Below are 13,883 nucleotides of genomic sequence, written 5' to 3'. Positions count from 1 at the left end.
GAATCCATGTGCCCTCATCCATTCATTGCACCAATATTTATCAAGCATTAGTTCTATGCCCAGCACTGTTCTAGGCAGTGGAATCACAGGAGTGGACAGTAAGGCATGGATATAATATACAAGTCAATTCTATAGTGTATTAGATAAATGTTTTGGGGAAAGTTGAGATCAGTGTGTGGAGGTTGGGATAGTGGCGGTGCAAGAACTTTAGGTGAGATGAGGAGCTTGGGGTTTTGAGCAGATTGGGAGGGTCTGAGCTTACTCAGGCATTCTGTCCTCAACTGACTTTAAGGAATGGGGGCCAGGGTGGGATCAGCAGGCCCTCGCAAGGTGAAAGATGACCAGGGTGGCAGAGATGGGTCTGCTTTCTGGACCTACTTTGAAAGTGAGCTGACGTCATTTGTCATCTGACCTCCGTGGCAGCAGCTGGGACCCTTCTGGTTCCCCGGGGCTCAGACCAAGCCTCTCGGGTCGTCCAAGTCTAGCCTTGGTCTCTGCTGCTGGAGGATGAATGAACAGAGTCTCAACCTTCTCAACTGGAGGAGCTGGGGAGCCAGGCTGTGGGGGTTGGGGGCAGCTGGGCCCTTCAGAACATCAGCTCCTCCTCTGTGCGCCTTGGCTCTGGTGTTGGGACCCCTGTGGAGGTGCCAGACATGCGTGGGTGGTTCCCAGATGCCTCCTGCCAGCGGACCTGGGGGTGCGGAGAGGCTTGCCACTCAGGATCCTTGAGTGACAAGCTCCCACCCCTCTCCCCAGCCGGTCTGGAATCCTGGCTCTGCTTTGGGCTGGGAGAGGAACCTGCCCTTGGCTCCTCCTCTCTTTCCTCCTCTTTCCCCTCTCCCCTGCCTGAACCCTGAGAATCTTCCCAGCCAGATCTGGATCCTCCTCTCCAGTGGGGTCTCAGTTTTCCCTCACCAGTGGCTGCCCTGCCACTCTGCTTCCTCCCACTCCCCCACCCCAGCTTCACCTCCTGTGGGCTGACTTTTTGGTTCAGCCTCTTGGGAGCCTACTTCCCCCACCCACTGTTTTTCTTATCTGCGCAGGTGACTCTGACGCCCTGCCCTCAGGACCTCCAGTCTGCAGCCTGACTCCCGAATAGGTGGGGCTATGTCTTTTCCTCACCTCGGGTACCCCACATCCCTCTGACTTTCCAGCACCTCAAATGAGTAGGGTGGATGGTAGGGGGAGAGGGCAGAGTTGGGCTCTAGTAGGCTCTGCTGATTGCTTCTCATTAGCCACCTCTCCCCTCCTGGGGTCCTAAGAAATACTGGGAGACCTCTGAGCCAAAGGGAAGACTTGGGGTTCCCCACACTGTCTACCAAGGCCACTGGCCCAGGACCTAGTGCCCCAAGATATAGTCTGGAAAAGGGGGGCAGAGGGGCAGCTGTCAGAAGGCCTGGGTCCCTCACTTCGGATGCCCAGGAGCAAGTCTCTTCCCCTTTGTGAGCAGAAAGGTGAAGTGACCTGCGTACCTTGACATCTCCCATCAAAAACCCTAACCAGAGTACAAACAAGACCAGCTTCTCTTATTGCCTCACTGGCCCCAGGGGTTGAGAGTGGGTGATTCTGGACATGAGCTTAACACAGATGAGGCTCCAGCAACCCTGAAACCCTGTGGATTGGAAGGGTTCCACGAAGGCCTTTGGCAGGGGTAGAGGTGAGGGGTGTCCTTGCTGATGATACTCAGCCCCCTTCTATCCCAGACTGAGGCATCCAGGAGAGCGGACAATGCAGGAGAGAGTCATTGAGAGAATTAAGTGAAGGATGAGTGAAAAGGGGACCTCATATCTCCTGAGCACCTACTGTATGCAGAGTGCTTTGCATACCTCCTTTGATCCAAATGGGTTTCCCTGGTGGCTCAGATGGTAAAGAATCTGCCTGCAATGCAGGAGACGGTGGTTCAGTCCCTGGGTCAGGAAGATCCCCTGGAGAAGGGAATGGCTACCCACTCCAGTATCCTTGTCTGGAGAAGTCCATGGGCAGAAGAGTCTGGTGGGCTAACAGTCCATGGGATCACAGAGAGTTGGACATGACTGAGCGGCTAACATTGATCCAAATTAATGCTGAGGACTCAGTAATGTGACTGCCATTTTACAGATGTGAAGACTGAGGCTAGGACAAGTGAAGTCACCCGCCTGAGGTAAAACAGCAAGAAAGTGACAAAGCCAGAGTTTGAACCTAGTTCCACGTGATTCGGGGGCCCAGGTCCCTCTCTGGAACCTCTCTCTCAGTGAGGCAGGTGTAGGGAGCCCCTCCCTAGCCCCCCTCAGAGGCACAGCCCCCACCCTCTCCTCTTGGGTCCCAAATGGTTTGGAAAATCCTGATGGGAGCAGATGGTGGGGACAGATGGAGGGAAAAGCATCTCAAGGGCTGAATTACACAAACATTGATAAAGTGATTAAAACCTCAAGCCACCCCTTTCCAAAGGGCCCTGTCCACCCCAGTCTCGGGCACGGTGGACCTCAAGGTGGGAGCCTGGCGGGGGGTGGCGAGTGGTCTCCGGATACCTTGCATCTCAGCCCATCTGATCCCAGCTTCTGCCTGCCCGCCTCACTGCCGGGGACCACCCCCGGACCAGAGCCCAGGGTGGCAGAGCTGCCAGGAGCACAGCCCGGGAGGGGGAGGGGGTGGGCCTGGCTGTTCCAGGGAGCTGGGCGAGCTGGGCTGAGAGGAACAGAAAGCAGGGAGGGTGGGGGTGATGGGGAAGTCCTGCAACGCAGACCTGAAGTCAGAGGTGGGTGTAGGGGATTGTGGCGGGCAGGAGGCTCTCACTTTACAGGTGGGGCTCAGTTCCCATGGAGCAGGGCCAAACTTATCCCACCACCCACCCCCACGGTGGAGGGGGGTAAGGCCCTTCACCTCTGGCAGATTTTTTTAAATTAATTAATTTATTTTAATTGGAGGAAAATTACTTTACAATATTGGGTTTTGCCATACATCACATGAATCCGCCACGGGTCTGATGGGTTTCTTCATCTGTAAGATGGAAACAATAATATTAGCTCTTCCCTGGAAGGGGCCTATGAGGATTGAATGAGACAGAGCCTGTAAAGTTCAGGGCGCTGAGCCTGCACACAGGGGGCCTCCAGGCTGCTAATAGGGCCTCCCTGCTGACAGATGATCGGGAAGGCTGGGGCTGGTTGTAGACAGTCCCTCCCCAGAGCATCAGGCAGAGCCCCTGAGGCTGCCGACCTCTGAAGCCAAGGCTCCTCATGGATAAGACTGATCTCTCTACCAAGCCCAGAATCCAGGACCCCCAGGGAGAGGGAAGGGCTATGTCTCTGCTGGGCCTTCACTATGAAGGGACATACCCTAACTATGAAGGAGGGCAATAGACCTAGGCTCAGATCTCGAAGTGGCCCCTTCCCAGCCTTGATAAGTTGAACGAAAACAACTCCTCTGACCCTCTGGCTCCTTTTTTGTAAAACCTGCATTTCCAGCTGCTTTCTGGACTTGCTCCCAGAAACCCATAGACATACCTCAGGCTCAAGCCCACAAGTACCCAGTTCATCACCTCCCACCCCAGCCTGCCCCGTGCCTGAGTCCCCCTCTATAACCACACCAGGATCCCTTCCTGCTCTTAACTCCCACACCTGATTCCTTCCCAAGTCAGACTGTCTACTAGGGACATCTCTCAGGCCTGTCCTCCTCTCTCCTTGCCACCTCCTCTGCTCCACCCCCCCCCCACCCATCAGACTGGCCCTGTACGCTGGCTCTGGCTCTCTTACAGTTCCTGCCTTCAGTTTCTCTAAATCTAATCCCCTTCCTCTCTGTTTAATAACTTTCCATGGCTTCCCACCGCCTACCAGAGTAGGTGGACATTTCAGGCCAAGACCCCTGTCTTGGCTCTTCTCCGCCTTCCTTCTATAGCTCCCCACCAGCTAGCTCCTCCTCTACCAGACAGTCAGGATCTCCCTAACACCTAGAGAAGGGATCTAGAGCCAAGGCAGGGGAAAAGGGGCTCCCTGACCCCCATATCCTGCATGTGAGTTTAACCTAGTTAGAGGTGGGGTTAGAGGTGAAGCAGTGACCTTGGGGTCAGGCCCCAACCAACCCTTGCCTGTACAATAATAAGCACCTCTTAGCTGGAAGGGCTTCCGACTCTGCCAAGGAGGGACGGTGCCTTACCTGAAGTCACCTTGCCAGGCGCATCCTTTTGTCCCTTCCCCAAGTCATAAGGAACCCCTTCTGCGACAGCTTTCCTGACAGATAAACACTCAGATCTTTCTCAGGCATTTTCATTTCTGGCAGATTTGCCCCTCCCAGTCCATCTCTGACTATCTGAAGATTGTTCCTGGGTTCACAGCAAATGGAATGGTCACTCTTGAAAGTGGAACGAAGGGCAGGAGGCTGAGTGTCCACTTGTGACTTCAGAAGCAATTCTGCCTGGATGTATTAAAACCTGCAGGTAGAACACTTGAGATTTGAGTCAAAATTAGAGTCAAGATTTTAAAAAGATGGTTCTTCCACTGGGACCTGCCTTCCAGAAGCCTTCTGGCAGCCCAGCTCTGCCCCAGGGGGTTGCCCAAGCTGAAAGCTGCATGCAATACTCATGGCCAGTGTGACTCTCCTTCTGGGGGACATGGGGACAGAAGACCTGACCCCACCCCTGGCCAGCGGTGTCTTCCTGGAGCCCCAGTTCCACTTCTGGGAACAGCCTCCATCCCAGAGTTGCTGGGAGGAGCCCACGAGACCCTGGGAGGGTCGTGTACACAAAGGAGTCTGCTCTGTGGCATCCAGGGCTCTGTGGTGTACACTCATACAGCTTTAAAGCCCAGGGCCCCCAGCAAGAGAAAAGGTAACATCCCAGCTCAAGGCTTCTGCTGGCACGTGTGATTATTCCTATTTTATGGAACAGGAAACAGACCATGTTCCCTGCCTGAGCCTGGGCACAGGGGTAGAGCCACATCCAAGAAGGGACTCAGCTGTTTCCTGAGCTCTTTCCAGAAGGCTGGGATGCTGTGGAGGACTGGAATGCTGTGGAGAAGTGAGAGCTTCTAGAGGGTTCAAAAGAATGCAGAGTCCCAGAAGCCAACCAACACCCAGAGGCTGAGGTTGCCAAATCCTGAGGGCATCCTGCTCTGGCTCTCTTTCTGGGAAGACAGGGTCAGTTCTCATTTCTGGTATCTTAGGCTCTTCCCAAGGCTGGGGATCGCCTCTTTGTTTCTATGGTAACAGCTCACAGAGGGGCCTCCCGAATCAGTGCAGGGGGACTGCACGGGTACCCGCAGGTACGCATGTGCCCTGGGCACCCCTGGGATGGAGAGCCTGATGTACACGCACGCATACCCATGCACATCCTTGCATATGCATGCACGCCCAGTGCACGTATGTGCAGGCCCAGACCCCCTGCACATTAAGTTACACGTACAATGTGCCTGCTAGCCAAGAAGTGGGTTAGGACACCACCCTGCCAGACATGATCCACTCTCACGGCCACCCTGATCTACTCAGGCTCAGGGAGGGACTTGGAGAAATGAAGGATTTCCACTTTGTAATGATATTTTGGGAAGATCCCTTGGATCAGGAAATGGCAACCCACTCCAGTAATCTTGCCTGGAGAATTCCATGGACAGCGGAGCCTGGCAGGCTATAGTCCATGGGGCTGCAAAGAGTCAGGCATGACTGAGCGACCTTCACTCACTTACACTGTTTACTCTGCGCCCAGTACTGCGTTTTCCTTTTCACATGTAACATCTCCTATACTCCCCACAACACCACTCTGAGAGGTGCCTGGTAAGAAAACAGGCTCAGAGCACTAGAACGATTTGCCTGCGGTCACACAGTAGCCAGGATTTAGCCCAGGACTATGTGGCTCCTGCTCTCACCACCAGATCCCTTGGTGCCAGACCCAAAAGCACTCACACTGGGATCCACAAATACAGATGGGGTGCCTGGCAGCAGGTGGGACCGGAGCTGAGGCCTCCCACCTGGGATGCCAGGCTTCCTGAACTTACAGCTCTGAATCCCCGTTCCAGCCTCCAGCCATGGAGTGAAGGGAGGCCCAAAGGACTGCAAGGACTTGCCTTCTACTGATTTCTCCCAGTCAGTAGAAAAGGAACCCTGAACAGCCAGAGCAAGACCCACTGGGAATCTCCTGCTGGCAAGGCCACCTGGGTTCACTTGTCAGCTCCCTGCCCTTCCTGAGGAGGCAAGAATCCAGCTGCCAGCGTCCTGGTTCCCCAACCTCTTGGGCCTCTCAGGCAGAACTTGAGGAAACAAGGGGGCTTGAGGCCAGAGGCTAAGCCAGCTGGGTCATCCTGATAGGGAGCTGGGAGGTGGGCTGTCTTCCAGGAGGCAGCTTTCAGCCAAATGATGATGTGACCGTGAGAACAGACTGCTGGGGAGGGAGTGAGCTCCCCATCACTGGAGGCATCCCAGGTTGATAGGCACCGGATGCTCCCTGGTTAGGAAATTCAGGGACAGCATCATTCTCATCGTCACTGTCGTCATAGCACCAATGACTGGATACCCTTTGTGTCAGTCACTTTAAGATACAATAAGACTGCCACCATTGTTAATAAAAATAGCAGCTCCTGTGTATTCAGCCCTTATGTGGTTGATCATCACTGAATCCTGTGAGGCAGGCACTATTATTAGGCCCATTTACAGAGGAGGAAACTGAGGTTCCTCAGAGAGGTACGACAGCAAGATTCAGGTTCTGCTTGGCTGGAGTCTGTGAGCTGGCCTCTTGGCACCCGGGTAGAGGAGCAAAGCAGGAGGCAGGGCGGCCTTCCCAGCTGGGGCTCTGGGTCCCCAGAGCTATTCCTGTTCTGGGCCAACACTGGCTTCACTGAGGCCCTGGCTGGCACCCTCTGCTGGCCATGCCCTACTTCTGCAGAGTCGCTTTTTTTTTTTTTCCAGGCTGAGGGAGACTCTGAGATGTGGGAGATGAGTGGGCCCTTGAACCTAGATCCTCACTTTAGATGATGATGCCTAAGGTCACCCAGCCAGTCAAGGGGCTGAGCTAAGGTTCGAGCCTAAGAGCTATCTTATTCTCAGGCTCTCGCCCTTCTACCCCTCCCTGATGGGGAAGGCGTTTTACTCCTGCAGCCTTTGCTTCCCACCCCCTTCCACATCTAGAACCCCTAAAATGGAGCCTCCAGCCCCACTAGTCCTCAGGGATCTCAGTGGCTGTGGCTTGTAAGCTGAGAATCTATCTCCAAAGGCAAATCTGGGATCCAGGATTTGAGGTAATTTGAGGCACGAAGATGATACTGACTAGCTGTGTGTCGCTGGGCAAGATTCTCAACCTCTCTGAGCACTGTCAGATGGGAGTCGGTTCCTTTGTGGACTCTGAAGAACTGAAGAAATCTTTTTAAAAGAGGAGGTCTCTTTTACCCAACTCGAGGGCCTTCACTCAGACTTCTCCAAGTCCTCCCTTTCCCCCCTTGTCCCTCCTCCTCCCCTGTCTTCCCTCTGCTTTATCTCTTTCTCCTCTTCTCCCCGCCGCCCACTATCTCTTCCACCATTCTGCGGGGTGGATATTACCTTTCTTTTCAAGAGGAGGCATTTGAGACTCAGAGAGGCAGAGTAACTGGCCCAGCAACAGCCAGCCAGAAGTTTCGGCGTAGAATCCAGACTTTGACAAGCTGCCCCCTGCCCCGTTCCCTCTCCATCTCCTCTCTCCTCACTCATCAGATCTCATCCATCAGCTTCTCCTACAAGGAGTGTCCCCAAATCCTCCATCAGCTCCTCTCCTTGTCCCTCGCCAAGACCCATCCAAGACCCATCATGATGGCTTGGCGACTACAACAGCTTCCCTGCTTCCTCACGGGTCAGTGACTGACTGTATGATGGTAGACTTCAGGATCATTTCCTATGTGGGTGAGCTGGTCACACAATTTTAAAAGCAGTAAGTCGGGCTTATGAAGAACTCCCAGGAGTGGGTGATTGGTGGAAGCCCCGGGACCTACCTCTCCAGAGCCAAGAGCAAGACCCACAGCTGGAACAACAATGGTAATTAAGGTAAACCTCCCGGGGGCCACCAAGGAAGATGGTTTCAGACGCAAACACTGAACTGCTCCATCCCAGCATGACCATGAGGAACACAGTCTTGGTCCTGACTTCTAGGATTTACAACCCAACCAGAGACAAGCCCTGCTATGCCTGCTGTCGACATGCCTCATGCCTTCTTCATGCAGGGACCCAGAGGGAAGCACCACTCTCCCATCTTAAAGGACAGGCTCAGGTTAAATACCCCCTCAAAGCTACGGAGTTAGCCAGGGGCCCAGCCAGGATGAAGACTCAGAGCTCCAACATCAAAACTTGCTGCCGTATCCACTAATGTGTGTGTGTGTGAGTGTGTGTGTGTGTGCGCATGTGTGCACGCGCACATGCGCACACTTAGTCACTCAGTTATGTCTGACTCTATGAACTTTTGGACTGTTGTCTGCCAGGCTCCTCTATCCGTGGGATTTCCCAGGCAATCATGCTGGAGTGGATTGCCATGCCCTCCTCCAGGGGATCTTCCTGACTCAGAGATCAAACTCGCATCTCCTGTGTCTCCTACATTGCAGGGGGATTCTGTACCCACTGAGCTGTCGGGGAAGTCCAACCACTACATGGTCTCATCCAAATCTAAGGCAAAGCGCTACCAGACGATTTAAAAATCACCGTCCCACGGTGGTTTGGCCCTCACACCGTCTGTCAGGCAGAGACCTGAATGTTCAGCAGGGCAAGGACCCGTCTGTCACATGAGAAAGTAACACTTTAAAAATGTCAGTCAGATCACATCACATTTCTTTTAGAAGCTTTCCACCGCAGGCAGGATAAATCTAAGCTCCATTCCATACCCCTGGTCCCTGGGCTACTGGTTTTAGCCACCTTCATCTCTTCCTCCCTCCTCATGAAGCCCCAGTCTCCCTGGCTTCTGAAAGGTTTCTGATGGTGCCAAACCTGTAATGTCTGTTGTGCCTGCCTGCAAGGTGCACACTATATGTTTGTTGAATGCAGAAAGCCCTCCCCAGCCCCGACTTCTCTTGCAAGCTCAGAGCAGTCTTTCACACCAATGCTAGTTTTCCTGCTCCCTCTGTCACAGCCCAGAGCTTATAGCGACCCCTCCCTCCACCCTACTCGGCCTCTGTATTTCCCCTCCACATAGATGCTATGTCTCCCAGGCCTCAGGGCCAATGCTTCCTTTTTCCCCTCTGTCTCTCTCCCCTCATTTGACTAATTCCCACCTGACTGTCAGTACTAATTAAAATGCCCTCCCTGCTTTCCTTTTAAGTTTTGTTTGTTTTTGGCTTTGCTGTGAGGCTTGTGGGATCTTAGTTTCCCAACTGGACCACCGGGGAATCCCATCCTTTTACGTTAATACTCTCTCCTGGCTCCTATATATCTATGGTCCCTCTTGGTCCAGAAGGCAGTCCTCTCTTTGTCTTTTAAGAGTGTCTGTCTCTTTAAGGAGTTCCTCAAGAACTTGGACCAATCTGGTTCATCGTGATGTCTTTGGCACCCAGCCCCAGGCTGGCCTGGTACACAGACATTCAAGAAACATTAAGCTGGGTTGGCCTCATCATTGCTGCGATGGGCACTTTGGGTGATTAGACGGGCCAGACCATTGTCTCCCAGCTGTATGACCCGTGGCAAGCTACCTCCTCTCTTTAAGACTCAGTTTCTACATCCGTAAATGAGTATAACATTCCCAACGTCTCAGGGTGGTAAGGACTCAGGAGAAGCTTCTAGAGTGTATGTAATGCACTGGCACATAGAAACTGTTGGGTCAGTGGTGGGTCCCTTTCCCGGTATGGTCTTGAGCCTGGGCTTAGCAACTGCCTCTGTGAGCAACCAGCCTCCTCAAGCCCTCTAGGGAATGAAAATGTATATTCACTGGTGGGACCTGGGCCCGGGACCCTTGAGGAGCACCCAGAGCTGAAGGAAGGATATAGGCAGACCAGATCAAGCCCTGAACTGGAAGCCACATCACTGAATTTGAGCCATGGCTCCATAATTTACTGGCTGTGCAACCCAGAGTGAGTCCTCACACCTCTCTGAGCCTCAGTTTCCTGATCTGGAATAGCAGCTAATAACACTTATCAGTCTAAGACTCAAAATAACATGGACAGCCTTTCTGCCTCTGCAGCCACCATGGTGCCTGTGAAAAAGCTTGTGGTGAAGGTGGGCAAGAAAGAAAGAACCAGGTCCTGAAGTTTCCTTTTGACTGAACCCATCCTGAGAAGACAGACTCATGGATGCTGCCAGTTTTGAGCAGTTTCTTCAAGAGAGAGAGTGAATGGAAAAGCTGGGAATCTTGGGGAAGTGGCAGTGACAATCGAAAGAAGCGAAAGCAAGATTACTGCGACTTCCGTGGTGCCTTTTTCTAAAAGGTATTTGAAATATCTCACCAAAAAATATTTGAAGAAGAATAATCTGCGTGATTGGTTGCATGGAGTTGCTAACAGCAAAGAAAGTTACTAATTGCACTACTTCCAGATTAATCAAGATGAAGAAGAGGAGGAAGAGGAGGATGAAAACTCAGTTATCTTGGGGGGAGGGGCTTTCTTGGTGGCTCAGTGGTAAAGAATCCACCTTCCAATGCAGGGAATATGAGTTCAACCCCTGGTCCCAGAAGGTCTCACATGCCTCGGAGCAACTACTGAAGCCCATGCACCGAGAGCCCATGCTCCAAAAGCAGCCCATGCAACAAAAGGAGGCACCTCGATGAGAAGTCCGCGCGGCAACTGGAGGTAGCCGCCACGCACCACAGCTAGAGAAAAGCCCGCGCAGCCACAAAGACCCAGCACAGCCATAAATAAATAGACGCAATTTTAAAACGCTCCAAACTCAGTTATCTGGAATATTTTGTATAGGTTCTTGAATAAAACTCAGGAACCAAAATGAATAAATAACATGGACAAAAAGTCAAGTTCTGGGTAGGTGCTTGATTACCCTCAAAGCAATCTCCTGTCCTTCTCCTAATTCTTCCTGTGATTTGGAGGGTGTGTATTCATGAGGCACCTTAGACAGGGCTATGACCATTCTAGGTGGCAAAGAGGAGACTTCCCATCCTAAACGCTTACCTGCAGCCTGGGTTAAGCACTGGGACACTGGAGAACTCTGGACACTCAGGAAGATCCAAGTGCTTATGACCTCACCAGGTGCACCAATGTGTAAGTGATGTCAGCCCCCAGGAGGTTTCTGTGGAGTCCTTCTCCAAATGGAGATCTGTGCAGTTTTGGGGGACAGAGGTACACCCCTCTCCCCCTCCCACCCACATCCCGATTCATGCATTCATTCTTCCACTGCTGTATTTCCAGAATGTTGCACAGAGCCTGGGACATAAGTCTCCATAAATAAATATTAGAAGAACAAGTTTTTACATGCAACACACCCTTATTGACTGTCTACTGCTCTTAGCCCTGTGCTAAGAGATTGTGTATAGATGGTGCACATAAACGAACTGGCCCTGACAGCTCTCTCCCAAGATCACCCAGGGGGCCTCTAAATGCTCCCAGCTCTTCCCACCCCACACCCAGCTTCCACTGGTTGCCACGCTTCAGGCATCAGGACTTTCCCCAGAACTGAGGTAATGCCGCAGCACCCCACGCATCATGGAACCCTCGAAGGCAGTATGCCCGCAGCCACAATTCTTCAAATCCTGTCTTTCATGCCCGGTCCATCCTCCAGCCACGCTTCCCCGTCGTCTCAAACCCTCAAACACAGCCATCTCCCCCCTCCCAATGCCCTACATCTACCTGGGGTTATACCCGACGAGGGCAGCAGGTGGCGCTGAGGCTCCCTTTCCCCCTTCGCTGGACTGGACTCCGGACCCGACCAGGACCCTGTCCCTCCCTCCTCTTGTCCCCAGCAGGGACAGGTGTGGACTCTGTGACCTCTAACTGACCCCTCTCCTTCCTGCTGGCTCCTGCGATGAGGCCTGAGGAGACTCCAGTTGCTCCTGCAGGCCCCGGGTTGTCTTTTCCTGACTGGTGGGTGAGGAGGGTCCCTAAGGGGCCCAGCTGCAGCTGGTGGGGCGGGGCTGGGCGGGGTTGGGCTGAAAGCAGCTGCCAGGGAGAAAGAAAGAGAAAGAAGAAAGGAGAGAGAAGGAAAAAAGAGAGAGAAGAGGGAAAGGAGAGGAAGGGCGAAGCGCTCTGGTTCCTGGCTCCTATCCCAAACAGGTGGAGATCTCAGCTGAGGCTCACCCCAGAATAAGGTATGTGGTTGAGGAAACAGAGGGGTGGGGGTGTCAGCCAGCCAAGCAGAGCAGGCCTGGGGGTACTGAGGGGCTAGTGCTTGAGCTCACTCCCATTTCAGCCCTTCCAAGGTGACCAAATAGAGACTTGGGGGCAGTACAGGGAGTTGTGGGGTGGGCATTAGGAGATGAGGGCTCTATTGCTGCTCTGGACTTGCTCTGTGAATCTGCACCAAGCTCTTCTCCTCTCTGAACCTGAGGTTCAGAGAGACACAGGCAGGGAGAATCCTGAATGTGTTGTGGGATAACTTTGCAAGGTGTCCCCTTTTCAAAAAGAATTAGGTCTTCCAGGGGCTTCTGAGACCAGAAGGCTTTTAAGATCCAAATGGATGCCCCCTCATGGTGGGATTTCAAACAACGGAGGAGGGGGCTTATTGAGAGAGAAGGGTGGTCCCTCCCTGTCAGGGGCCCTAAGGCCCTGGTCTGTTTGCTGCTCAACCTTGTTTCTCTGACTGGTACTCAGCGTGAAGAGTGACACAGGGCGGGGGGTGGGGGGCTTCCCCAGGAGTCTGGCGCTCCAGAGATGCTCTCATTATTAGGGAGAGGGTGGTGGGTGCAACATGAGGGCATTTCTCTGCCACTCCAAGATCAGAAGAGTGGATGAGACCAAGGATGTGTGGGCCGAGGCAGGGACAGTGGTAGGCATATGGATGTCCCCAGGGTGATGACGGAGGGGTACGCAAGCCCTTACTGAAGTGTGGCTGCACTTTATAGAGTCATTAGCTCATTCACTGGATTCAACAGGGGCCTGAAGGGCAGGGGTAGGGGGGTTGCTGGAACAACTCCTCCCTCATCCCTGCTCTTGAGAAGAGATTGTTCCAGATTGTTCTCTCACTGGGAAGAAGCTGGCGCAGGCAAGTTCTAGGATCTCAGGGATCCCAAGCCGGGAGACGGTCCAGTCAGGCACAGGATGGGGAGTCAGATGGGCCTGTGTTCCCATCCTGCCTCTGCTGTGGATCCTTGGGCAAGTCCAAGCTGCTGGCTCCTCCTGTGCAAAATGGGGATAGCAGAGCAGGCCCTGACGGGGTGGCAGGCCCCCGCGTGCATCTGGCACCTGGCCTGGGGTCACAGGCCCTGTCCCTCACCCTCTCTCTTCCCAGCCCCAGGGTAAACACTGAGCACCCTAGCGCCTATTGAGCACTCTATGGAGTCACCCCCATCCCTACTGGGATTGCTCCCCGCTGCTCCCTCCTGCCCCAGTCTGCAAAGCCTGCTTGTTCTGGGGCAGGGGCAGAGTGAGGGTGGGGACCCCCAGGCGAGAGGGCACAGAGGAGAGTCTCGTGGCACTCGCCCTTCCTTTCTTCCCCCTCCCCCGCCCCCGACAAAGGGCAGCGGTGGCGGCCGGGTCAGGGCTGCGCGCGGCGGGCACAGGCGCTGCGAGGCCGGGGCTCACTCAGCACGGCGGGGCGCCGAGAGCCCGGCTCGGGCTCGGGCACAGGCGAGAGGCTGGGAGCGCCAGCGGGCGCAGCCTCGCAGGCCGGGTCGCGGGCCCTCGGGGTGGGGGCGGCTGGGGGCGCCCTCCGGCCCTCACCCCGCCCCCGCGTCTCTCCCCGCAGCGGGGGCGCCCCGCCCCTCCGGGCGCCCGACGTGGACGCGGTCGCCGCCGCCGCCGCCGTGCGGGAGTCGCTGTCCGCGGAGCCGACATGCAGGCGGCGCGGGGCGGCGCGGGGCGGCCGGGCCGGGCGGGCCG

The 13,883-nt window shown here is 54.4% G+C and overlaps 1 pseudogene; it reads left to right on the top strand.

The window, feature by feature from the left end:
* Positions 1-9,286: 9,286 nt before the first annotated feature.
* On the top strand, positions 9,287-10,566 carry LOC120854231 (annotated as a pseudogene).
* The last annotated feature ends 3,317 nt before the right edge of the window (positions 10,567-13,883 follow it).

The sequence above is a fragment of the Oryx dammah genome, unplaced genomic scaffold (genome assembly GCF_014754425.2).
Source record: "Oryx dammah isolate SB20612 unplaced genomic scaffold, SCBI_Odam_1.1 HiC_scaffold_27, whole genome shotgun sequence".
Lineage (NCBI taxonomy): Eukaryota > Metazoa > Chordata > Mammalia > Artiodactyla > Bovidae > Oryx > Oryx dammah.
The sequence above is the reverse complement of the archived record's forward strand: the minus strand, read 5'-3'. Positions and strand labels throughout refer to the sequence as shown.